Genomic DNA, 24,595 nt, shown 5'->3' with positions numbered 1-24,595 from the left:
TTGAGCCTTTTTCATCGGATCTCCTTGTTCCGAAGAGCTAGGTCTAGCCATCAGTTTCTACTCTTTCTTCCCACCCTCCCTCTTTCCTTTCAGTGTCCTTGATGAGTGCCTTTCATGTCCTAAGTGCCAGGAAGACTTAAGGATGCTGTTAAGAGAAAGTCATCTTGTCCTCTTTTCTGCCAAGCAGGGCCACCCTTCAGCAGCCAACCCTATCTGAAGGACTTCCTCCTATTTAAAAAATGCAACAAGTGATTTCTTTGATTAAACTTTGTTCCACTCCCTATGGATTAAGCCCCATTTCCTCACGTCTCACGTTTTATCCATTTCCTCTGGTGCCCCGGTGGGGAGGCTGTGGAGACTGCCGGACCCCCAGAGAAGAGGAACGCCCCTCTGCAGCCCTGGAAGAGGCTTGAGCAGTGCCAGGGCCTTCGCTGGAGGTCACGGGCATGAGCGAAGGCCTGCTAGGGGGATGGGCTCACTTTAGTGGGAGGTGTAGAGTGTCCCCCTGAGGCCCCCTCCAGCTTTCACCTAGAGCCTTCTGTGTGTGTGTAGGGTGATGGTGGTCCCCTTGCTTGGGGGATTGTTAGGGGCTGAGGGCCCTGATGTCTGTCTTCCCCTCTCTTACTAGCCATGCACTGGCTGGGATCTTTTCCTTCTCTTTCACTGTGTCCCTGCCCAATCTCCCCCAAAGCACTGTACCCCACTGCCTTGTCTCCTGGTGGGGATCTGAAGTGGGGAGGGGGCAGGGCCTGAGAAGTCAGCTGGAGAAGGGAAGAGCTTGGGACAGGGGTGAGAGGAAAGGGATAGGGAGACCGCATTGGCAAGAAAAATGGCCCTGAGATGGTCCACAGGGAAGCCTGGCTGGGCAGTGCAGGCCATGGGGGCCCTGGGGGCGGGGTCCCTAGCTGGCTCTGGTGGCCTGTGGCTGCGGAAGAGGCCCTGGCAGGGTCCTGCAAGCGCACAGCTCCCCCGCCCCTTTTCTCTCTGGGCTTGGCTGGCTGGCTGCCTTCCCGTTTCTCTGCAGCAACAGAAAGAGGGGCAAAGCTCATGGCTGCCTGTCCACCTCTCTGTGGTCTGGCAGTGGGTCTCCAGTGTGTCTGTCTTTGCCTTTGTGTCTCTGTTTCTCTCTCCCTCTCTCCTGCACCTCCCCCTCACTTCTCTCTTCTTCCCTCTTCCTCGTTCCACGGTCACAGTATGGTTACCCCAAACAATATTCTTTCGAGGACCCATCCTTGGTTCACATCATCTGAGCACAGCAGAGGCAGAGGTGGGTCCCGGCTCTAGTGGCAGCTACGGGGCAGGACAGAAAGTGAAGATGGGGAGTGGAGTGCCCTGAACCCTGAGCAGGAGGCTCGGCCATAGCCAGAGGCAGCCTGTCCAACTCTCATTCATCTGAGCTGGTTCAGCCTCCCAGGTAGGGTTCCTTCCAACCTGTGCGGGTTCTGGATGCTCAGAGCTCCCTCCCTCCCTGACTTGGCTGGAGAGAGATCCAGGTAGAGGAGTCTGGGTGTGGCCAGGGTCAGGGGTTGGTGGTGAGTTGGGACAGGTGGTTCAGGTTGTGTTCAGCGTCCCCATGTGCATGCCCCAGCTCGAGGATGTTTCTGCTTGTGCTGGAAGCCGGTGGCCTCCGTTTAAGTTAATCACATTATGCTCTGGGGAGCAATATGGGAATTGAGTGAGGTCTGGAGGGAATCCACACACGCACGCTGGCTCGCACACTCACTGCAGCTCGGAGCACAATGCCGCCGCCGCCGCTCAGCCTCCCAGCGCCGCTGTGCCTTCCTCGCAGGTGGACGCCGGGCGCCTGGCACCGCCTCTGCCGGGTCCCGACCCGCCTCTCCCGCGCGGCCCCGCGAGCCTCCCAAGTTGCCGGGGTGCTTGCGCCCGCCCCCCAGCCCGCCCGAGAAGCAGGCGGGCCGAGGCCGTCTCGCCGAGGGGAGGAGAGAGGGAGCCGCCGGAGGAAGTCCCCGAGGGTGGAAGCGCCCAGCAGCGGCCGGCGCCTCCCGCAGGGGCTTCCGGGGAGATGGAGCCACGTCGGGGCCGCTCCTCCCGCTAGAGGGGGCGGGACACTCGCGCGGCTCCTGCGGGGCTCAGGTTCCGGGAGACCCCGGGGCAGGGCTCTCGCCTTCCTCCTCGCCCCACCCCAACTCGGCGCCCCGAGCGGCGGGTCCACGTGCCCAGACCCTCTCGCCCGCCCGTGGCGCCCACCCTCGGGGTCATCATGACTCGGCTGAGCTGGTGCTTCTCCTGCGTGATCCGATGGGGCAAGTACCTCTTCTCCTGCCTCCTGCCCCTGCGCTTCTGCCTCCGCAGCCAGGTAAAAGTCCTCTGCCTCACCTGGCACCTGTCCCCTCCCTGCACCCCTCCCTCAGACAGGCACTCCGGGCAAGCGGTCTGCGGTCTGCCTGGGGGCCAGTGTATCACCCTCCCACCCTCAGGGACACCACCGTCTTGACCATTGTCAGCCTGGCTTTCGTCAGAGTTTGGGGACTCCTGGGGGGCCCCTACCCATGCAATAGGGATACATGAAGGAGGAGTGGCTGCCCCTCCCCAAGCACACCTTAAGTTTGGTCAGAAGTCTGGAGGATAGTCTTTGGGAAGGCAGTGGGGATTTGGGCACGGAGGAACCTATCTAAGGGTTTAAGCATCCCTAAGTTTCTGTGGGAAGGGAGGACTAGTTCCTGGAAACGTCTCTTTTCCCCCACCGGACTGAGGAGGGGCCAGAGTTAAGGCCGGGGGAGAGCAGAGTGACATGGAAGTGGGGTGTGAGGGGCTGGTGGACTCAGAGGGGCTATCCCAGTAGATGGAAGGACCGGGGAACGGGACAGGGAGAGGATGGGGGCGGGAGGCAGTAGCTGGGTTAGTGAGGGTGGAAGGGTCTGCAGGGACGCAGTGCTATGGGTGGGTGTGTCCTAGTTGAGCATCCTGGGATCCTCCCCGAGGAGAGAAGATCCTTGACAATGTCTTCAGGGTGTGTTTGCCTGTGTGTGTGTGTGTGTGTGTGTGTGTGTGTGTGTGCGCGTGTGCGCGCGCGCATGTGTAAGGGGGAGGGTGGGGAAAGGGTGGAGGTGGGGGCATAGGTGGCCAGCAGAGTAGGGAACTGGAAAAACCGCTTGTAACCTCACATTCTCCCCTGGAGGGGCAGAGAGAATCCCCAGGGCATGACTTGAGCCCTTGGAAGCTTCCAGTGAGGGGAAGGAATTTAGGGACTCGGGGTCCTATGGCAGGAAACTGACCTTCTGATCTGTTCTGCATTCCTTTGAGAAACTGGAAGGGCCCGTGTCACACTGGGGAAGAAGGGTGCAGTACCCCACTCTGGTTAATTAAGAGTGCCAGCTGCAGAGCCCGTCTGCCTAGCTCTGAATTCTGGCTCTTCCATTTACTAGCTGTGGACCTTGGGCAAGGTGCTTAATCTGGCTGGACCTGAGTTTTCACACGTGTCACATGGGCATGATGAAACTACCTACCCCAGTGAGTCGTTGTGAAGGTTAAATGGGGCAGTACGTTTAAAGTGTTTACCAAAGTGCCCACTACATAGTAGTGTTCCATAAAAATTACGGATATTGTCTTTATTATTAGTGTGCCTTTCCAAGCAGGGGTCTCCTTCCTTGTAGACCTCCAGACAGGCCAGAACTGGGGTATGTGGGGATGGAGGGATTTCTCCCAGTATCTATTCTCCCCCTCATATGGAATTGAATGTTCAGCTCCTCCTCCCAGGTGCTGCCTCTGGGCCTCAGTTTCCCTCTCTGCCACTCCGCAGTGGGGAAAGGTGCCAGCAGGCTTCCGCCCCAGTCACCCAAGGTGTGCTTTGAAATCTTCTAGCAAAATGCATTGTCCCCAGTGATTGGCTGGGAGGCAGCCGCTGCAGCTGTGGAGCACGGGACCAGAGCACCATCCACGGTCCAGTGGGCTCTGAGTTCAGATGCTGCGGAGTCGGGTTTTCACATTTGGGAAAAGGCAGCCTGCAGCGGGCAATGGCCACCCAGGACCAGGTCAGTCAGACCCCAGGCTGCTTAGCAATTCCCCCTCCTCATTTGCAGAGGTAGAGAGTGACCTGAACTCCTCCTGGGCCAGGATTAGAACTGGGCACTGGTGGTGGGGGTGGGGGGGTGAGGGGCTGGCTGAGCAGGTGCAGTCACCTCCCTCCAGCCAGCCTTTGAGGGCCTGAGTCAGGCAGGAAATTAGAGCTGGGGGAGAGATCAAGATCATTGAGTAGAGCTCTGGGAGAGATTTTATTAAAAATTGTTGGGATTGGGCCCAGACTCTGTCCCCACCTAGGGTGCTGGTGGAGGGGAGGTTAGGGGAAGGGGATGTGAATGATGCCCTTTCCTATGTCAGCTGGGGAAACTGAGGCCCAGGCAGGGCCGGGTTGGAACCTCACCTTTTGTCTCAGGGAGCATCCAGATTTCTGGAATGCAAGGGGGCCACCTCCATCTCGTACTAGAGGGGTGGTAGTCATGGGGGCAAGAGGCAAGACCTCCCCTAGCCCACAGGGTGCCTTGGTGGGCTTTGGGATGGATGCCCCATGCTCCGGACTGATGCGGCCCATGCCAGGCTTGGTGACTGGAGTATGGATGGGACTTCAGCCCCCACCTCGCCCCTTGGCTGCACCCTTGTGTGATGAACATCCCACGTAGTGGTACATGGAGGCATGCTGGGGCTCCAGCACCCTAGAACTCGAAGGCCAAGTGTGTGTGTGCTGGTGGGAAGCAGGGTGAGGAATCATGGCTTACCCGAAAGGAGGCTCTCTGGGCAGCGGGGGCCAGACCCTGTGCTCACCCAGGTCTCGGCCCCAGGGCTTGCTGGTACTGTGGCCTTTCTCTTCCTGTTGCCTCTTCTAGAGCCATAAGGGAGCCCAGCCTGTCAGTCTCACCCTGAACTGTGCGGCAGCACTCTTTCCTGCCCCCTGCTCCTCCCACCCAAGTCAGACCTGGGCAGCTGACCCCCTTTGTGGAGCTGCAGCACCAGCCCTTTGATAGGGGGTGGCAAGAGAGCTCACATGTCACCACAACATGGGACCTCAACCCCTCGTCCCTGGGTGACCGTACTGCTTGCTACAGGAGCGGCAGGAAAGTTCTCAATTCTCATGAGATGTTGAGTCAGACGCCCTGGTCTCCATTCTCACATACACTAGCTGTGTGACTCTGAACCTTTCTGTGCCTCAGCTTCTGCATCTGTAAAATGAGAGCTGGTAGGAGTCTTAAATACCACAGTGAAGGGCCGAGTTAGTTACTAGTGATCTTTCCCGGGGCCAGAGGTGGCATGGCAGAGGCTGAGGGGACGAAAGCCGACAGATACAGTTGCCGAGTGCTTTGGTGTTAGGATCTGCAGTTGGACATCGGACAGGAATTCCAGAGCCGGCAGTGCACCTGCCTATTTGATGGGAGGCCTCTGGGACCGGCTGGGAAGAAGGCCATGATTTGAGCGGCCCCTGCGTGGAAGGCGGTGGGCTGTGGCATTGGTAGGAAGCTGAAAGCTGGACTCTGGTCTGATAGTGACCGGAAGGCAGGCTGCTTAGGAGAACGTGTGGGGCCTGGGACGCACGGGTTGGGGGCTCTGTTCCTGACCCGCTGGCTCTGTGACCTCCCTCCACTGCAGGGCTGTCATCTGATAACCAAGGAAGCTGGATGAGGTCAGCTGTGCCCCAAGGCCAGACTCTCCCAGTGGATATGTTTGACTGACAGAGTGGTTTCTTTAAAAAAGCCAGCGTGGTGAAATTTGCTTTTTTGTTCATATTTGGTATAAAAGACTTTATACGATAATATAGATTTGGGGCCTCTCTCGGCAGATCAAAAGATCTGATGGTATGGGCTCACGTCCCTGATGCCACAGTGGCTGTCACTGAGAAGCGTGTGTCCCCTTTAGCTGGGGCTGCCGTCTCGAGGTCACCAGAGACCCCTCTTCTTTGCCTTCTCTAGTGCCCCTGAGAGCTCTGGCCTGTGACCCTTCCAGTCACCCTGACTGTGGCTGCTAGCTGAGCCAGAGGGTCTTTCCGCCTCCGATGGTCTATGACTTTCACGTCTGTGCTGGTGGTGACAGAGGAAAGGCTCAGTGCCACCATCGGAGATGGGCTGGACAACAGGAAGAACTTTTTGATGGATGAGTGTCGAGAGATAGGAGGAATGCATTGGAGGGAACTTGGTGGCATCAAAGAAGGTGCAGCTGGAAGGGGCCTTGGAGGCCATCAGCTCGGCCATTTTGCAGGTGAGGAAACTGAGGCTGGGAGAATGTCAGGCTTACAAAGCCCTTTTTAGCTTCATTCCTGCCCTCACTCACCCATCCCTCCGCGTCAGCTCAGTTCACCTCCGACCGGCGCCGGCCCTAGAACCTGCAGAACTGTTTCTTCCGTTGACTGCTGGGTCTGGATCTGGATCTGGAGACCCGCTAGCAGGAAGTGCTCTGCGTGCAGGTGGGGGAGACGAGTGGAACACAAACCAGGCCACAGCAGTGGGGAGGCAGTGGGGTGGTGTGGCACAGGGCGGTGGCAGGTTCTGAGGCTTCTGGGATCCCAGTCTGGAAAATCCAGCCGGCCCGCTGGCGTGTACCTGATGTCTGCTGCAGACAAGACCCTGGTGCAAGCGCGAGGCGGGGAACCCCAGACTGAGCACGAGTGTTCTGGCCTCCTGAGAGTCTGCAGCCTGAGAGAGCTCAGAGGCAAGGGAGGGGGTGGCAGGAAGAGACAGTACTGAAGATGGGTGGGTATCGTGGGCATGTGCAAAGGTGTGCAGGCTGGACTGCCCAAGGCCTTTTCAAGGGGGCCAGAGGGGGAGAGAGGGAAGGATTGGGAAGTTAGATGCTAACTGTAGGAAAATAGGTTAAGACCCATTGATTGACAGATTGACTCATTCATTCTTTAATCAGGTCTGGTACCTGCTGTATGCCAGGCTCTGGGGATAAGCACAGGACGTGTCCTTGCCCAAGGAGCTCTCCCCTTGCGTGGGTGGGGGAGGGAGCGCCAGGCTGTGCAGGATGAATAATGGGTAACGAGCCCCAAACAGGGGGTCGTTGCAGAGTTAAAGACACCTCAGGTGGCAGAGCTTAACATTAAACCGGCTGGATGGTGGTTAGGTAGCAGGAAGGACTTCCCAACAGTGAGAGGTTAAGATACAGGAACAGACCCCCAGAGGCTTGGAAAAGAGAGATGGGAGCCTTCTGGGGGAGGGTTCTTCCAAGGGGACCTGCGGCACTAGGGCCCTTCCCACCTGTTTTTAGTCCCAGCTGGGGGGGACTGGGGAAGGCACTGGCCTAGAGGCTGCAGGGCCCCTTTGGGCTTTGTGGGAGGCAGACAAGTTGCTGTCACTGTGACTTGGTCCTCAGTTTTGTTTTCCAGCATTTCTGGGAAGCTGCAAGGTAATTTCTCAGAACTTCTGTGATAGCTGCTGGGAGGCACATTTCCTAGTGACGCCAGCAGGAGAGGGCGGTGGGAGCAGGCAGGGAGGACGGGTGGGCGTGGGTACTGGGGTGTCAGGACGTGGCCGCCTGAGCCCTTGAAGCGGTGGGAAGGCTGGCAGGGCTGGTGGTGGTGGTTGGGGGGGTGAGTGGGCTCCAGGCGCTCAGAGAGGCCTCCTGAAAAACCACTCCTCCTTGCTTGTCCCTACGCTTGGGTCCAGCAGAGGGTGGGAGGGTCTGCAGGAGTGTCTGTCTGTGGACGCCCCCAACGGGCTTGGTAGGGAGGTGGCTGGGGTGAGGGGGCTGAAGGGTATTATGACGCTGCAGGGCATGCAGTGTGGGGGCAAAACCCTTTGCAGCTCAGTAGCTCTGCAGAAGCACTTGGAGCAGGAGGAGCAGGGAGTCCTGATTCCTCACCCCACCCCCCTGAGCAGAACAAAGACTTAGGCACCTGCTCCAGGAAGGACCAGAATCAGACACCTTGCTTCAGTGTCCTCCCCTGACTTCTTAGAACACCAAACGATAAGAATGTCAGTCCCTTGTGCAGTGCACAACCCGTGTTTCTGTGTGTGGCAGCCTTTCCCCAGAGGAAATGTGAATGTTTCCCTCTCTTTTTGGAGTTTCTCAGGTAAATGTCTTGGCTGGACTGTGGGCTGGGAGTCAACATACCTGCTGGGCAGGTCCGGCTGAGGGGAGAGGCCGGTTGTAGAGACTGACCCCTGGGGATGCACTGTGTGTGTGGTGCTGACAGAGAGTGGCAAGGGCATGCTCTTGGGTGACGGGGGTGGGGGGAGCGAGGCTGGGAATTTGTAACCCTTTGTACATGTGGCCGGGGGTGTATACAGCACACTCGTGCATGTGCGTAGGAGCTCAAGCGAGAGGACTTTTTTGCCAGGTTACTCAATCCAGGAAAATGGTCTCAGAGTGCTCTGGGTGGGGCCCTGTGCTCGGCATTTTGAGTGTTTATGTGAGTTGGACTCTGTGTCCTGATGTGTGTGTCTTCAGAAGGGGGTGGGGCTGAGCCCTCTTTCCCTCCCCTGAAAGGCTCCAAAAAGCAGAATGGGTGATTCACCAGCCCCACCCACTCTCACTTGGTCCAGCCTCGGCCAGAGCTCAAAGAGGAAAGTCTTTGGGGGAAAGGTGGGGGGTGGGGGTGGGGGGTGGATCCAGACAATGAGAGCCTGAGCAGATTTTGCTGGATTCGCCTGCAGTGCTCCCTGGGAATACACTTAGATTCTGTACCCTACTTTTTACCCCTCTCTGGACCCCAAACTATTGCCCCGAGCTAAGGTGGGGGGAGGGGAGGGCTGGCCAGGAAGGGGGACACTGTGGGGGAGAAGTAGGCGGGTGGAATGGTGGGAGGTGAAAACCGGGCCCAGGGAGGGGGAGCCAGGGAGGTGGAGGAGGAAGTGGGGAAATGCAAACCAAATGTTGGCCCAGGGTACAGTCAAGAAAAACAGACTCTTGCAGGAGCCTGGAGCGGGGCTCCCTTTAGGAAGGGCAGGAAGGGCTGGGACAGATGTTTGGAGAAAAGAAAGAAAGAAGGAAAAAAAAAGAAGTAGGAAAAAAATTGGAATGAAATCCACAGCCTGGAGGCAGGGCCATTCTCCCACAGTCTCTGGCCTGGTTTCTCTTGTGTTAAGGCCTGTGTTAAGGCTGAGTGTGTGCGAATAAATGTGCGTTCCCAGGGCGGGAGAACGTGCATCTGTACTCAGAGATGGGATGGGGCCAGGGAACCCCAGGATATACAGACTGTGTCTGTCTGTCTGTTCATCAGTGGTCTGGGGGTGGGGAGGGGGGCTCCGCAGTGAGGACAGCAGACTCCAGGCCACCGGCATCAGATCAGAAGGTGGAGGAAGTTTTGGTGGCTCACCGGGGTTGTATGTCTGGAGGTGTGTGTGTGGGGAGTGCAGGGTGGACGGTGATGGCTTGTGGGGGGGCTGTCTCCGGTAGCTGTCCCTTTGCCCCGTCTCCTTCACACCCCCTGCAAAGCAGGGCTTCTGACCCCCAACGCCACCAGCCACCAGCCACCAGCGGAGCCTGGAAGGAGGGAGGAGACTGGAGGCTGGGACAAGGGGGTGGAGTGGGGGGAGGAGGAGGAAGGGAGGGAGGGCGAGAGGCCCGACAGATGCTGGCTGGAGGAGCAGCGGCCTCATTCTCAGAGCTGCCTTCTGCCTGCTCCGCGAAGGCTGTGAGCTCAGGGGGGCCGTGTGCAGGCTCCGGGCTTGGCCCGAGCGACGGGACCCACCAAAGATGACGTGGATCTGTCTGTCCTGCATGCTCTGGGTAGGTCTGGCTGCTTTAGCTAGGAGGTTGTACCCCCCACCCCCGGTCTTATCCTTAGGCTGAGAGCCAGTGGTGGTCGGGTCTTTGGGGGGGAATGGAGGTTGGTGGTGAAGGCGGAGGGCCTCTCTGCCTCTAACTGACAGAAGGACAGACTGACTTGGGCAGGCCCTCAGCCGTAGTCCTTCCCCATCAACAGGGCCTAGGCCCTGGTTCTCGTGGTCGGCACATCCCCCCTCTCTACCTCTCTGGCCTCCGCTTGAGTGCAGGGGCTGCAAGTAGAAGAAAGAACCAGAAGTTTGTTTCTTTTTGGGGCCTCTCCTGCCTGCCGCCCCCACCCCCTGCCATCTTGGGGAGGGGTGGGGGGGGGGAATTCCTCCCCCCCTGGGTTGCTCAGCCCAAACTGGAGAAGGTGGCTGTGCTAGGGGCCCAGGGAATGGGAGACACTGACCTAGCAAATGTAACCTGGGAAAGCCTGGCTGCAAAGAATTCTGCTGGGATTCCATCACTTCTGTCCCTTCTCCACTCACTTTCAGCCTCTACCCACTGCCATCCCTTCCTCTCTAGGCCTCCCATCCTTACGGACACCCCTGCCGCCCCTCCCCTCCTGCCCAGGGGAGGAAACCCCTGCCTCGTCCTCCTCCTCGGTTGAGGGAGGTGTGGGTTGAGGTGAGGGTGCTGAGGTGTGGCCAGGCAGGGCTTGGCGGGGGGGGGGGGGGGGGGGGCACATGATGAGGTTAAAAGCCTCGTGGGAGAGGTGGGGGCTGGGAGAGTCCCGGCTGTTGCAAGAGGGGTGAGGGCAGGGGCAGGAGACCCCTTCCCTAGAGGGGCTACTTGGCTGTCTGGGCTGGGCGAAGGCATGCACAGGGGTCAGGAGGGCGGGGAAGCCATCCCCGGCTGAGGTTCATGTCGTCTCAAAGAGAGTGATGACTGGTTTTGGGGGAGGGAGCTTTAGACCCGGATCCAGATGTGGCCTTTCCTGCCCCTTTCCCTGTTCTGGCCAGGCCCTAGGCAAGCTCAGTCTGAGGACAACCGTGGGACATCAGACTTGGGTAGCCAGGTGTACTTGGGACAGAGGGGGGAAGGGTGGGAGACGGGGCTGGGATGAGGGGCTTTGGGTGGAGTGTGGGGCTCTGGGGCAGGCGTGGGTCTGAATAGTAGACTGAGGGTGCCTGGAACATCCTGCACACGGGATGCATCAGTGGTTTGCCGGGCTGATGTTGACATCTGTAAAATGGGAGCTTTGACCAAGTTCATCTCTCTAAGGTCTTCCGGCTTCCCTCAGATGAGCTTACCGTGCTGAGGACTGAGGTGGGCAGTGGGGGAGCCCTGCAGGGGGAACAGAGGGCAGTTAGACTTCCAGGGATGATAGGCTGCTGTGGATGGAGGAAGGGCCACCCCTGCTCAGAGGTCGTGGGGAAAGTCCTTCATCCTGACAAGCCTCAGTTTCCCCGTGGGTGAAATGAAGATGGTAAAGGGGCATTGCAGAGAGGTAGGCGTGTGTGCCCTATGGATCTTACTGTCCTTTCTAAGAGTTGGGAGAAGGTGCTGTTGACCAAAGGGAGGTATGGGCGCTGCGACTTTGGTGCCTCTAAGCCCCTCCCCTACCCCCTCTCCTGGTGCCTTCCCAGCCCTGTCCCTCCTGGCCCTGTGGGACAGCCCAATGGGCACTCGTCTACAGGATGGGGAAGAGCTGAGGGAGTGGGCTGGGCAGAGGGGGTGGCCGTTGCCAGGGTGGGCTGCAGTCTGGGGAAGTGTGGACTGGACCGAGGGCCCCGTTCTGCCCGTGTCCAGGCTGTTGTCTCCCCCTCCCCCACAGCTGCACGGGTAGTTGTACCGGCAAACTTCCTCTCTTCTGGGTGGGCCTTGGTGGGACTGGGGTGTGTGTTTGTGGCAGGGAATGGAGGGGTAGATGGCACCAGTTATGGAGATGGGGCACAGAAGCCCTGGAGACCTTGCCAGGGGGGCTGCTTCTGCCTCGAAAGGCACCTGGCGGTGGGAAATGCGTGGACTCTGATACTAGACAGGCCTCAGTTAAAATCTTAGTTCTATTACTTGCTAGATGGGCAGCCTTGGGTAAAACAGTCCCCTTTGTGAGTCTCAGTTTCCTGATCTGTAAAGTGGGAATAATAAAACACACCTTGTATAGCTGGGATGAGCACAGAGGTAATGTATGTCAAAAGATCAGGTACCCAGTCACACAGTAGGTGCTCAGTAGATGCTGGTCCTTCCCCCTCTCGGAAACCTTGGCTCGTGGGATCCCCTGTATCCCAGATCTCATGTGCGGGGAGGATCTACCTGGGATGGCTGTTGTGGGCCGGGACCCCACCTCTGAGGCTCCCGACTGCCCAGGGCCTGGGGCCAAGAACTAGCTGGGTCTGCAGTTATTCTGGAGCCAAGAACTAGCTGGGTCTGCAGCTTAGGAAGGTAAACTGAGGCATGGTCTGGAAGAGATGTCTTATGCCCTAGTGTGAGTGCATGATTGTCTATGTGTGCACATGTTCCCGGACAGGGATAGCTACAGATGTTTCATCCAAGAAGCAACGTATCTGCAGGGTATAGTTTTCACAAGCTCTAGGAATGAAACAAATATCACTTTATTAGCTGAGGGGTAGAGCTACATATTCTGCATGACTTGATTCTCTCATCAAATGCTCCCGTTTGTTTCTACATATCCGAGTATGGTTTATTTAGAGAATAATACATGCCCATTAATTGAGGCTTTTTGATGTTACGCCGATTGAGTTAGAGCCACTCTGTCCTCTGGAACTGGAAGGAATGCCTCAAGGGTGGTGGGGCTGAAAGAGACACAAGGCCGTGGCGGGGAGTGGCGAAGGCGCCCAGGCCCTGCCCTGAGTAAGCCACGTGGCCTCTGGCTGGCCACTCGACTTTTCTGGACCTCGCAGAAGTGTGGATAGTATTTTCTGAGGCCATTTCCAGCTGCAGACAACGAAGTGTTCTCTGTTCTGGAGTTCATGCTCTTCCCAGTGCTAAGCACATATTTTTTTCAGAAGGGTCCTCACGAGCCCTCAGGTTCTCAGTGTGCAGTTTCTGCCACATAGATCCCAGTCTGACCTCCTGGTCCTGAATTTGCTGTCTCTGGAGTTTTGTTTGCCCGTGAGGGCTGTGCCCACCCGGGGCCTCCTGATAAGCAGGGTTTGGGACCTAGGCTGGGCTGGATGAGACTGACCAGGGTCTGAAACAAACCCCTCCTTGGGCAAAGCTTTTCAGAATGACTTTTGAGGCACAAAGTCAGAGACAAGTACCTCACTGTCTTTCTGCAGTGTTCAAAGGAAGTGCTGTGTGCTCGCTGACAGTGCCGTGCCTGGCCTTGATCCCGGCCTCGCTACTTGCTGGCTGTGTGCCCTTAGACAAGTAGCTTTACATCTCTGTGCCTCAGTTTCCCCACCTACCTATAGGGTTGTTAGATTTCAAATGAGCTAATAGACCCACACATTTGGAACAGTGTCTCTCACACAGTCAGGGCTCAAGAAATGTCAGCTCTTATCGTATGATGGCATGTTTTCAAAGCCACCCAGCAAGCTAGACTCAGGACTAGAACCTGGGTCTCCTGGTCCCCCATCAAGGGCTTTCCACTCTGGGACTCCTTCAGGGTAGGGTGTGTGGAGTCGATGTGAATGGGGCCAGGAGAACGATGTGAAGGCAGAGAACAATCAAGGCCTTCCCCTGCAGACAGCACACACAATGCTCAGAACACGGCCTCTGGAGCCAGCCTGCCTGGGTCCAAATCCTGACTCTGCCACTGGATAGCTGTGGTGGTCAGACAAGTTATTTTGCCTCTCTCTGCCTTTCTTGTGTACAGTTCCTTGACTTAAACAATTTCGTTTGAACCTCAGTGTGATTCCGTAAGGCACGAAGGGCAGGGACGACAAGTACCAGTTTCCAGCCATGGCGAAGGGGACCCACAGAGGGTAGGTGGCTTGCCCAAGGCCACATGGCCGCTGGGTTCAGTGTTCCTGGACAGGGAAGGTGAGGGCCGGTGCGGGGTGAGGGGTGTTGGAGCTCTGGTTAAAGGGGGTTGGGGGCGAGCAGCGAGGGGTACGGGCTGGTGTTGGGGAAGTACCGTGTGTGATGGAGAAACCGTCCGGCCATTGGGCCATGTTGGCACCCGCCTGCCCACCCACTGCCTGTCCATCCATTTCATGGATGATGATGGGGTTCTACTTTCTTCAAGAAGCTTGCAGATCTTGGGCTGATGATTACAATAAGATGGGTGTTGCCAAGAGGGAAGCTGTGGGTGTAGGTTAGGGGGTACCTAACCTGGATTGGCAGAGGCAGAGGTGTTAGGAAAGGCCTCTTGGGAGGCCTTTAATGCAGAGGTGAAGCTGAGAGCTCGGAAGTCCAAGTACAGCAAATGAAGATAGTTGTGGATGGATAGGACAGGGTCAACTAGCCAGGATATGGCCTTTGGGTAGAGGGGCACTGACGATGTGACTGTCAGGGCTCCTAGAGATGGCCAGGACGGGCCACTTCCGGCATACTGTTACAGATGATGGCAGTGAGGTGGCTAGGGACTTGGGACCTTGCCTCAGTCAGACCTGGATTCGAATCTTTGTTCCATCCTGCCCTACCTGTGTGTCTGGAGTAAGCTCCTCACCTCATCGTCACTGTGAGGGGTCCGTGAGGGACTCCGTGGCAGCCTCTTGCCGTGGCACCAGCCCATGAATGTGGCTCAGACTATCCCGTCCCTGTGTCCTTCCACCCCGGGAAGGGTGGGCACAAAAAGGGACCTGGGACTTGTTGATCAGGAGCGTTGGGATGTGGTTTGTGAAGGAGCCGAGTGGCGCAGAGAGAGGCCAGCTGAGGGGAGAGATCATTCAGCTCAGGGGACCGAGTCAGGGGCTGAGTCCTGGGCTCCCACACCTCCCATGCTCCTCTGTCACCTGGGAGGAACTCAGTCAGTGCCGCCCCCTGCCCTCCTCCCTCCGCAGAGATGCAGGGCTACTCACAGTCAGAGAGCTTTCTTCTGAGCTTGGATCGGTGGCTGGTGAAGGGGGTGACCTGTGTCCTCTCCCCGAGGGCAGGTCAGTGGGGTACAATTACACGGGGAACTGAGGCCAGGCATCAACTCCATTCAATTCGCTCCTTCTTTAGGGATCACACTGTTCCAGCACCTGAGGGACATGGAGCAGAAGTACCGGCAGACACGTGTACCTGGGGAGCTAGTCTAGCGTGCATGCGCACGTGCGCGCACACACACACACACACGCATACACACGCAGGAGTGACAGACAAGGTGAAACGTAGCCCATAGCTAGGGAGCTTTTACTATGTGCCAGGTGCTGTTCCCTTGGCTTTTGAGGCATTGTCTCACAAGCTATGGGTGGTTACTTTTATCAGCCCATTTAACTAAAGTGAGGCAGACAGGGGTTCAAACACTTGCCTGGGGCCACCCAGCTAACAAGGGAGGGGAGGGACAGTCACATTGCACAGAGTCCTATGATGCAGCCCCAGGAAAACACAACCAGGAGAGGAAGGGATACCTGGGTTGCGGGTGGGGGGCGGTGCTTAGCCTGAATTGAATCCTGAGGAACCTGAGGGACCTCCTGCCAAAGAGCCTAGAGTCTTCGAAACAGGGAAATCAAAAGGAGGAGTAATGGGTCCAGATGAAAGAAGATGAAAGAAACCTAGCAACGAAATGTAATACAGGCCTCTGCCTGAATCCTGAGTGCAAAAGAAAAACAAAACCAACGGCCCAGCTCTGAGGGATGTTAATGGGGCAAAAGGGGAAATGAGAATATGAATTCAATATTAGATAATAGTACCACATTGGTGTGGAACTTCCTGCGCTTGAGACTCAGTGGAGCTTGTGTAGGGGCAGAGACGGAGAGGGAGCGCGGACCCAAGTGGCACATCATTAACAAACGGTGAATCACGGCCACGGAACAAGCATGCTCGTCTTTTCCAGCGCTTTTACGCTTTTCAAAACACCAAAAGAAGGCAGCAGTGGAGAGACTGAATCTGAGCCGGTGGTGTGTGGGGGAGGGTATGGGGAAAATCTCCCTGAGGGGGTGAGGTTTGGATGAAGCCTTCCAGGATGAGGACAGAAGCCTAGAAGCTTGGCCAGCTGAGAAGGGAGGACGGGCATTTTGGGAGGAGGCAAGAGCAGAGCAGAGGCTCAGAGGTGGACGCAGGGCAGGGAGTCGGGGAGTGGGGTGTGGGGATTGAGATGGCGGGGTGGGCTGCTTACGGACCAAGGCTGCTTCCCCGGCTGGCTTGAGGGAGTCCGGGTTTCATCTTGGATTCATGGGTAGGCATGGAAGCATTCTGGGGGGAGTGGGGGCATCAGTGACCTCATAGAGCTGTGCTCCTTAGAGGCTGCATGGAGGCTATGTGGGGAGTAGGGGCCCGGTGTCAGGGGACCAGAAGGCTGTTGCGGTAGCCGTAGGTTGAAGTGACAAGGCCTTCGATAGGGCAACGGCCCTGGAATCAAAAAGTACAGGAGGGCTGAGAGTGTTCAGGAAGCAAAATTCAGAGTCTGGCAGCTGGTTGGATTGGAGGGTGGAGGGCCAGGAGTTGGGGGGTGACTCAGAGTTTTCCACCCTGGCGACCAAGAACACTGTCAGGCCATTAGCTGGCTAGCAGATTGCAGGTGGTGGTGGTGGGTAAGGAACTTTGGTGTGTATGTGACAGGAAGTGGGGTTGGGGGAAGTTTGCTCTTGAGGTGACCGGGGTCTCCCAGATGCTCCTTGGGGAGTCTGAGTCTCCTCCACAGAAATGACAGCTGATGCCAGCCTGGCAGCCTAGCACAAGACTGCCAGACGTGGACTGGTGGGTGGCCAGCAAGCAGGGCAAGGCCTGCCCTAGGCCTGCTTTTTGGTGACTCTCTTCCCTGAAGCTCACTGGCCGCGTAGACTTCTGCCCTCTGGCCACATCCTCCAGGGCTCCTAGCCTCAGGGCATAGGGAACCTAGTGGGGATAGGGCTGGGGAAGTTTCTCTGGAGGGGGCGGGAACTCCTGAGCTGGAGGACCCCTAGGGCTGCCAATCCCCTTTCACTCCCCACCCCCACGCCATCACACTCTGCCCCCACGGGGCAGGGAGGAACCAACAATCAGCCTTTCCCACCCCAGGGCCCAGGACTCCTGCCAAATCTGTCGCAGCCAGATGTGCCCCGCCCCTCTGGCTGGGATGTATCTGGCAGGCAGGCTTGGCTGAATGGAGGGTGGGAAAGAGAGGATCCCCCTGAGGCCCAGGAAAGCCCTCTGATGCTGGGTGGGCTTGTCACAGGGGCAGGGGACTCTGGGCTCGGAGGGTGGGGAAGTATGACTTCTGGGCTGGGACCCCTTCCCTTTTCCGGGCTCTGGCTCTTGAGGGAAGTGGGTGTTGGAGAGATCGGGGAGCTCCTGTTGTGTCTTCTGTGTCCCCCTAGTTTCCCCCAGGCCCTCCAGGAGCTAATCCAGCTAGGAAGGGTGGGGAGTGCTTTGTGAGGCTGTCTGCCACCTGTCAGGAAAAATGATGAGCACTGTCACAACAAGTGGTTACCCCTGCACAGAGATTTGCACTTCACGGGCTCGTTCACATCCTCTGCCTGTATCTGCAGAGTAACTCTGGGGGAAGGCAGTGAAGGTACCCGACCCCCATGTTTTTTCTTTGTCTGGATTTTAACATGTGGTCGTCGGGAAGTTCTCGTACCCCCTCGAGTCTAATCTTGTGTCCTTGTGACTTCTGCCCGCCCCCCACTGAGTTTTGTTTTGTTTTCAGTAACTTCATAGATCACGTCTGGTTCATTCTTACCGTGACACCTCCTTCAGATATTTGAAGACATAAGGTTCACCCACCCTAGACTTTCTCCTCCAGCAAACTGGGAAATCTTCATACCTCTGTGGGTGACCCTTTCAATGAAACTGCCAGATACCCATTGGATAGCCGGTGAGCCGATACTGTAAAGTGGAGGTCACAGCCTGGAACCACTTGCCTGGGGTTGGCCAAGCTGGCCTCCTCACTCCCACCTGGGTTCCCTAGACTCTCACAGAGGGGTGATATCTCATGAGACATCTCTCTGTGTCACCATGAGCATGTCCTGCCCTCCGTTCCTCCAATCCCTTCATCTCAAACGGGCCCATTGTTTCCCCTGCTCTGTCTATACTCAGAGGATCTTGTCCAAACCCGTCACTTCTGTCTGGGGACTGTGAGAACCAGAGAAGGTCACTGATGTTCTCAAGGTCACCAGCCTAGACAGCAGGTCTCTAGATTCCCATCCCAGCACTCCTTGAGCCAGAGAGCCAGAATGGGGTGGGGGTGAGGGGCAGGAGTGTGCTGGGCCGTCGCCCACAGGCTGCTTAGAGAGGCCGCGAGTGAGGCCCCGAGTGTATCTGAAACCCTGTTCCTGTTCTCCAAGCCTGTGTGGGGAGAGATTTTGTAAACTCACATTTATGAGTTTGGGCAGGCAGAGCAGGCAAGCCCAGGGCCCACGGGAGAAGTCTGGGCGGTTGCTTGTCAGTCTGGAAGGCTCCGCCTGCTCCCCATCTGTTCACTGGGCAGCCAGGACCCTCTTTTGGGAGATTCCACTGCTCCAAGTATACTTTGGGGAGAAGGTCTCTTTCTGCCGGCTTTGGGGGAAGGGCTGAATTTGGGGTATAGGTGGAGAAGTCTGGGGGATAAATCGGAATGGGGGGCCCTGCTTGACTCAGTGGGGTGGGAGAGGCAGGTTTAGGGGGTGGCTAGAGTAGGCCTGAAAAGACTGGGCTTAAGGGCTTCCTGCCTGCCTCCCCAGACAGGCCTTAAATTGAACTCCGGGTCCCCTTCCTGCTCCTCCCCCCAGCCCAGGGGGTGCTGTTGCGTCTGACATTGGGCTGGGCCCCCTCCCTGGAATGTCTATGACAGAGATTGTCTGGAAGGCTGCCAGCCAGGGGCTCAGATGGGAAAACAGGGGAGGTGAGACCTCAGAATGGAGGGAGCTCACCTACCCTCCTTGCGGGCTGGGGGACAACTGAATGAGGTCCAGAGCAGGACAGTGCCCTGTCATGTCCTGCCCCCATCCTCAGAAGCTGGAAGCACAGCTCCTAGGACCCAGCACGCTGGAGTATCAGAACCCAGGCCCTGCTGCTGGTCTTAACCACTAGGGGGCACTGCTGGGCTTCTGGCACCACTCTGGCTCCATTGCCCCCTGCCCTTGCCGCTTCTGCCCTGGGCTTTGTCTCTGATCCATCCTGCCTCCCTGCCATCTCTAGCTGCCTGTCTCTTTGAATTTTGAGACAGTCTCAAACTTGAGATAGTTGCAGATACAGTGCAAAGAACTTTTTTTCTTGAGCTATTTGAGAGTAAGTTGCTGACACAATGCCCTGCCACCCTTTAATGCTTTCCTGGTTTTCCTACAGGGACTTTCTCCTACCTAACCCAACACAGCCATCAACGTCCGGGACCTGACATCAATACATGACTACTGTGTCCTCCTCAGACCCCACCGAAGTGTGGCCAGTTGTCCCACTGACGTCCTTTATGGGCATGGGAAAAATCCAGTTCAGAATCAGCCACTGCTTTTGGCAATCATTATCTCTTTAGACTCCATCAGTCTGGAAATCTCCTCCATCTTCCCTTGACTTTTGTGACCTTGTCACTTTTGATGATTATAAGCCATTTAATTGGTAGACTGTGCCTCGATTTGCGTTGGCCTGATGTTTCTTCACGATTAGATTCAGCTTGTGTCTCTTCGGCAGGGAAGTGGCAGAAGTGATGTTCTGTTCTCAGTGTGTGTCCGCCATGGTGCGCGATTTCCAGTCTTCCCATTACTGGTGATGTTCGCTTTGATCATTTGATTAACGTGGAGTCTGCCGGGAAAAGTGACTTTTTTCCCTTTGTAATTTATAAAAGTGTGGTGTGGTGAGGTGCTTTGAGATTTGTAAGTATTCCGTTTCTCATCACACTGTGAATTTTTTCACGTATTTTGCATATCAGCATGGGCTCATTTAGGCCACTGCTATCGTTCTGTATTGTGATGCTCAAGTCTTCCCAGAGTTAGCGTTTGGGGGCCCATTCAAGCTGGCTCCTGTGTCCCTTTGTCTGTCTGCCCCTTTGATTCTCTGGTTCCCTTTACAGTCTCTGTGTGTTTCTATCTAATTTCTCTTATTCTCCATGTGTGCTTGTTCATCTCTGCCTTTGTCTCTGCCTTATCTCTGTCTTCTTCCTCTCTCTCTGTTGTCTTTCTCTGTCTTTCTCTGTTTCTCTGTCTTTATCTTTGTCTCTCGGTCTCTCCAACTCTGAGTTTCTGTCTCTGTCTCTCTCTTTCCCTCTCTATCTCTCTGCCTCTTTGTCTCTCTGGCTTTCTGTGTCTCTCTCATTTTGTCTGTTTTTTTCTCTCTGCATCTCTCGCGGCTCAGACTCACTCTGCCCCCCAGGACTCACCACTGCAGTGTCTTCAGAGAGGAGTCCTGGACCTGCTAGCTTTCGGGATGCTCTGAACACACAAGTCGCCCCCTCTGGCCCCTGTGTCAGCGCTTGGAGGCTCTGGAGCAGGGCACAAGGAGGGGGACCTTGAAGAGAAGAACCCTCCCCTGGGACTTCAGGGTCTGCTATAGGTTGTGTCTCTGTGTGTGGCCATGTGTGTGCAGAGGGGTGTCAGGGAGCCCTGCGCAGGGTGAGGGAGCTGCCGATGTCTGTGTTCTGCCGGCCCCTGCTGCCAAAGCCGGGAAATGCATCACGTTGGACACCAGGGTGAGGGGCCTTGGAGAGGCATGGCACCCGTGGGCAGGGATGGCTTCCCGGGGCATCCACGGGAAGCTCCCTGAGCCTGGGCCTGGGCTGAGGGCTGCAGATGGGAGGAGGGGGTCCTAGGCAGTGTGGGTGCAGGGTTTTGTGGCTTAGAGTGTGTTCCCATATGTGGTTATGAAGGACAGACTGTCAGAGTTTGAGGGTGTGGTGCCCAACCTCATGCCATCCAGAGCAGGAAACCGAGGCCTGTGGCTGCGGCGGCTGGTGACTGGCTCGGGGCTCACGGCCAGTCGGACACAGAGAAGGCTGGACTGTCAGCCTGCCTCTCATCGCATGTGTGTGGTGCTGTCATTTTAAAAAGGAGGTTTAAGGGGCGCCTGCCTGGGTGGCTCAGTTGGTTAAACATCCAACTCTTGATTTTAGCTCTGGTCTTGATCTCAGGGTTGTGAGTTAAAGCCCCGTGTTGGGCTCCGTGCTGGGTGTGGAACCTACTTAAAAATAAATAAATAAATAAATAAATAAATAAATAAATAAATAAATAGATAAATAAATAAAGGGGCACCTGGGTGGTTCACTCGGTTAAGTGTCCGACTTCGGCTCAGGTTATGATCTAGCCGTTTGTGAGTTTGAGCCCCGCGTTGGGCTCTGTGCTGACAGCTCAGAGCCTGGAGCCTGCTTCGGATTCTGGGTCTCCCTCTCCCTCTGCCCCTTCCCCACTCACACTCTGTCTCTCTCTCTCAAAAATAAATAAATGTGAAAAAAAATAAAAAAAATAAATAAAAAGGAGATTTAACATGCCAATATTTTCATAGTGCAAAGAACCAAAAATAAAGATGGAAGAAGCCCGGGCTGGGGCAGGAGGTGGTAGGGATGGGGTTGAGAGAGAATGGAGGGACGTGTCACATTGGCGACATGGGGACATGGACAGGGAAAGGAATTAGCTGTGTTCACACACGGTGATGAAAACGAGGTGCTGCTGCTCCGTGCGACTGTGTGGATAAACCCCACGGATTAATCCTGAGTGACAGAAACCTCACAGTGAAGCTTAGAGCTCCGGCAAAATGCATCTTTGGTGAAAGGAGTCGCCACAGTACTTACCTTAGGGGGCTATTGACCGGGTCGGCCATGAGACAGCCTCCCGGGGTGTGGTTGTGCGGTGTGCGCGTGTAAAACCGTATTGAGCAATCCATTTAAAATCAGTGTCCCGGTAGGCTGACCCAGCTAATTGTGGGAGTCTGGGTCACACTCAGCTTTCTCTCTCCTGGGGCACCTCCTCCCAGAAATGGGCCCAGGCCTGTCACCCCTGACGGGGCTCTCACTTCTCCTTTTCCCCAGTCCTTGCCCACTTGTCCCCTAGTCCCCTCCGCCTCCTTCCCCGGTCTTCTGCCCAGGCCTGATCACTGTGCCTCTCCCCCCACCCCCCACAGCCGGAGGATCTGGAGGCCCCCAAGACTCACCACTTCAAGGTGAAGACCTTCAAGAAGGTGAAGCCCTGTGGTATCTGCCGACAGGCCATCACCCGGGAGGGTTGCACCTGCAAAGGTGAGCAGCTGGTCAGGCTCTGGCTGGGGGGGGGGGGGGGGTAGAGCACTGTCATGGGAACGAGGTGGCCTGGGGCCGGGGCAGATGTCCTCGGGGTCCTAGCCTGGTGCCTGGTTCTCCTGTGGGGAGATGTGCTACGCACACCAGATGGCAAGCTTGTGGGTGTGTGTGGATGGTACCTGGCAGGTGTGGGTGGCACGGGCATGACCTGTGGCTTGTGAGCGAATGGCCGGGATGCGTGTGGATGATATGAAGAAGGCACGTGGAAGGGGTGTCGCATGTGGATGGCGTGTGGATGGTGTGGGGGAGGTGTGTGGAAGTGTGCCTGGCACTGAGGAAGACGCCAAAGCTAGGGAGGAGTGCAAGAGGCTCTGAATCCGACTTGGGGGAGAGCCTGGCGGCTGCTGGGCTTTTTCAATCACTGTTCTCATGTGCTTCTGACACGGCCTGGGATTTGGCTGTGACTGTTGCCAGAGAGGTCAGTGTCTTGCCCCAGATCACACAGTAAAATCAGCAGGGGGGCCCCGCGCACAGTCTCAGTGATGGTGACTGACACCCCCTGCCCAGCGGCCCTACCAGATGCCTCCTTCTCCTGCCCACCACCCCCCCACCTCCCATCAGTCGCCAGGGCCCCCAGTGTAGTTTGAATCACTGAGCCTCTCCAATTCAGGCTGGCAGCACCTGTCATCCGGAGGGCTGACTTCAGCTCTTGGCGTCCTGGCCCGCCCTCTCCAATCTACCGTCCTCACCAGCTCCGAGAGGGACTCCACGTAGATCTGGTTATGTCAGCTCCCTGGGTAAAGGTTCGGGAGCCCCCACTACGCTCAAGACAAAGCACTGACTCCTTCCTGTGCCTCCAAGGCCCAGCAGGACCCACCCCGTGCCAGCTCTCTGACCCATCCGCCCTGTCCCCCAAGCCCATACTCACCCCGGCTGCACCTCGCTCAGTTCTGGAATACGCCAAGTATATCAAACATGCCATAGGGGCCAGGCTCCTTCTTGCCCGAGGGTCTTCACTCAGGTGGCTCTACCCGGACTCTCCCCTCCCTCCCTGCCAGTCTCGGCGGGGCTGGGAAGCTGGGCATCAGAGCCTAGGGAGCAAGCACGAAAGCACTTAGTATGAAAGCACTCACATGGATCTCCTGCAGGGCTCGCAGCCTCCGGAAAGTGCTAGTGTCGCCCTCAGTTTACAGATGAGGAAACCAAGGCTCAGAGTAGTTAAGTCTCTTGCCAAGGCACACAGCTGGCTGGGTCCGAGTGGGGTTGTCGAGGGTGTGCTCTCTGGGGGAGGGAAGTCCTCCTAGACAAGGAGTTTCAGCAGTATGTTGGAGGGGGGAGTGGGTGGATGGGAATGTGTGAGTGTGTGTGAATGTGCACGTGGAGGCATTCTAGGCACGTCCTGCTATGTGCAAAGGGCAGAGGTTAATGGTCCTTGACTGAAGAGCTGGGACGCCCGGAAGGAATTTAGGAGGCACAGGGACTTTTGCAGTACCAAAGTAAGCCGCATGGTGTCACCCTCCTCCCAAGAGGTCCGGCTGGGACGGTGTCGGGTTAGGGTGGGAGCCGGGAGAGTCAGGAGGAGATTGCTGGGGGCGCCGTTTTCCATTTTGCTTGCGTCACCGCCCCCACCCGACCCGCTGAAGTTAGCCCCTGAGCCTCCATCCCCTCCACCTCCCACCAGTTCCTTCCTTCCTTCCCTGGTGTGCCTTCCCTTCACCCCAGACCGCCAGCACTCCTCTGATAGGAGGCAGAACAGGGGTGGGGTAGAAGGAAGTCTGGCACTCAATGTCTGACCTTGGCACATCTCTGGCTGCAAATTCTGTAATAGTCTGTAGTCCTAAGTTCCCCAGTTGACCTGGCTTGAAGGCCTGGGTTGAGGAGGGGATGTGAACCTGTGGGAAGGGAAGGCCGCCAAGGTGAGACCTGGGTTTTACCTGGTTCGGAGCCTGGCCCTGCCAGTGTGAACCAGAGTGGAGGGCAGGTGGCCAGTGAGCTGCCAGGCTGGTTTGGCAGCTCTGAATGAGTTATTGAGAAGTGGGAAGAAAGCCAGGACTGCAGCCCAGAGGCACCACCAGGTGTCAGGACTGGGCCATGGAAGGGCTGGGGCTGGGCCCAGCAAGGGAGGATTGAAGACTCCCAGCTCTACAGGAGACTACGATGTGCATTCTCAGCAGAGGGTTGGGGTCACCAGGCCTGGGGATGGGGTTGGAGCCACTGGGCTTGCTGGTGAGAGATACAGGAGTGGGCCAACTCTCTGTGTTTTGGAAGCAGAAGGTGGCACAAGATGGACAGACCCCCTTATCCACCCACCCACCCATCCATCCACGGCCACCAGCTATGGTTGTACAGGTTGTTCCCCGGCTAAGGGGGTGATTGTGGACTAAAACCCAGGTCATGTTTTGTTCACCAAGCCCAAACCGAAGGGTTTGTGGTGCTCTCTGGTTCCTTTTTTGGTCTTCGAGTCTGGGGTCACAACATGGTCATTCTCTGGATTAGTGGCTGAGGGTGATGAATGTGGAGGGGTGCATGGAACATCAAGGCTCTGAATTCAGTCTCCTTGCAGTGCTGAGGGCACTCCAAGTGCAGGCATGGAAAGTGAGGGCACTTTCCTAGATCTAGAGAAATGGGGGCGTTTGTCCTGTCTCCCTCTGGCTGACCTGCTCTATAGCTTGGACCAGTCTTCTGCTCCCTGCCTTCCGCATTTCACTGTTT

General features: G+C 56.8%; 1 protein-coding gene across 4 annotated transcripts in view; it reads left to right on the top strand.

Moving 5' to 3' along the window:
• The first annotated feature begins 2,254 nt into the window (after nucleotides 1–2,254).
• TNS1 (tensin 1) overlaps nucleotides 2,255–24,595 on the top strand; it is a 202,466-nt gene continuing 180,125 nt past the window's right edge. For 2 of the 4 annotated variants that reach the window (XM_042950112.1, XM_042950111.1), the window contains exons 1-2: nucleotides 2,256–2,317; nucleotides 21,769–21,883. The gene's annotated coding sequence lies outside the window, so the exon portion shown is untranslated. Of the gene's footprint in view, nucleotides 2,318–21,768; nucleotides 21,884–24,595 lie in introns of all 4 variants that reach the window. The other 2 variants (XM_042950109.1, XM_042950113.1) reach the window with 2 other exon arrangements.

This window comes from Panthera leo, chromosome C1, assembly GCF_018350215.1.
Source record: "Panthera leo isolate Ple1 chromosome C1, P.leo_Ple1_pat1.1, whole genome shotgun sequence".
Lineage (NCBI taxonomy): Eukaryota > Metazoa > Chordata > Mammalia > Carnivora > Felidae > Panthera > Panthera leo.
Note: the sequence above shows the minus strand (reverse complement) of the source record. Positions and strands in the feature narration are given on the sequence as shown.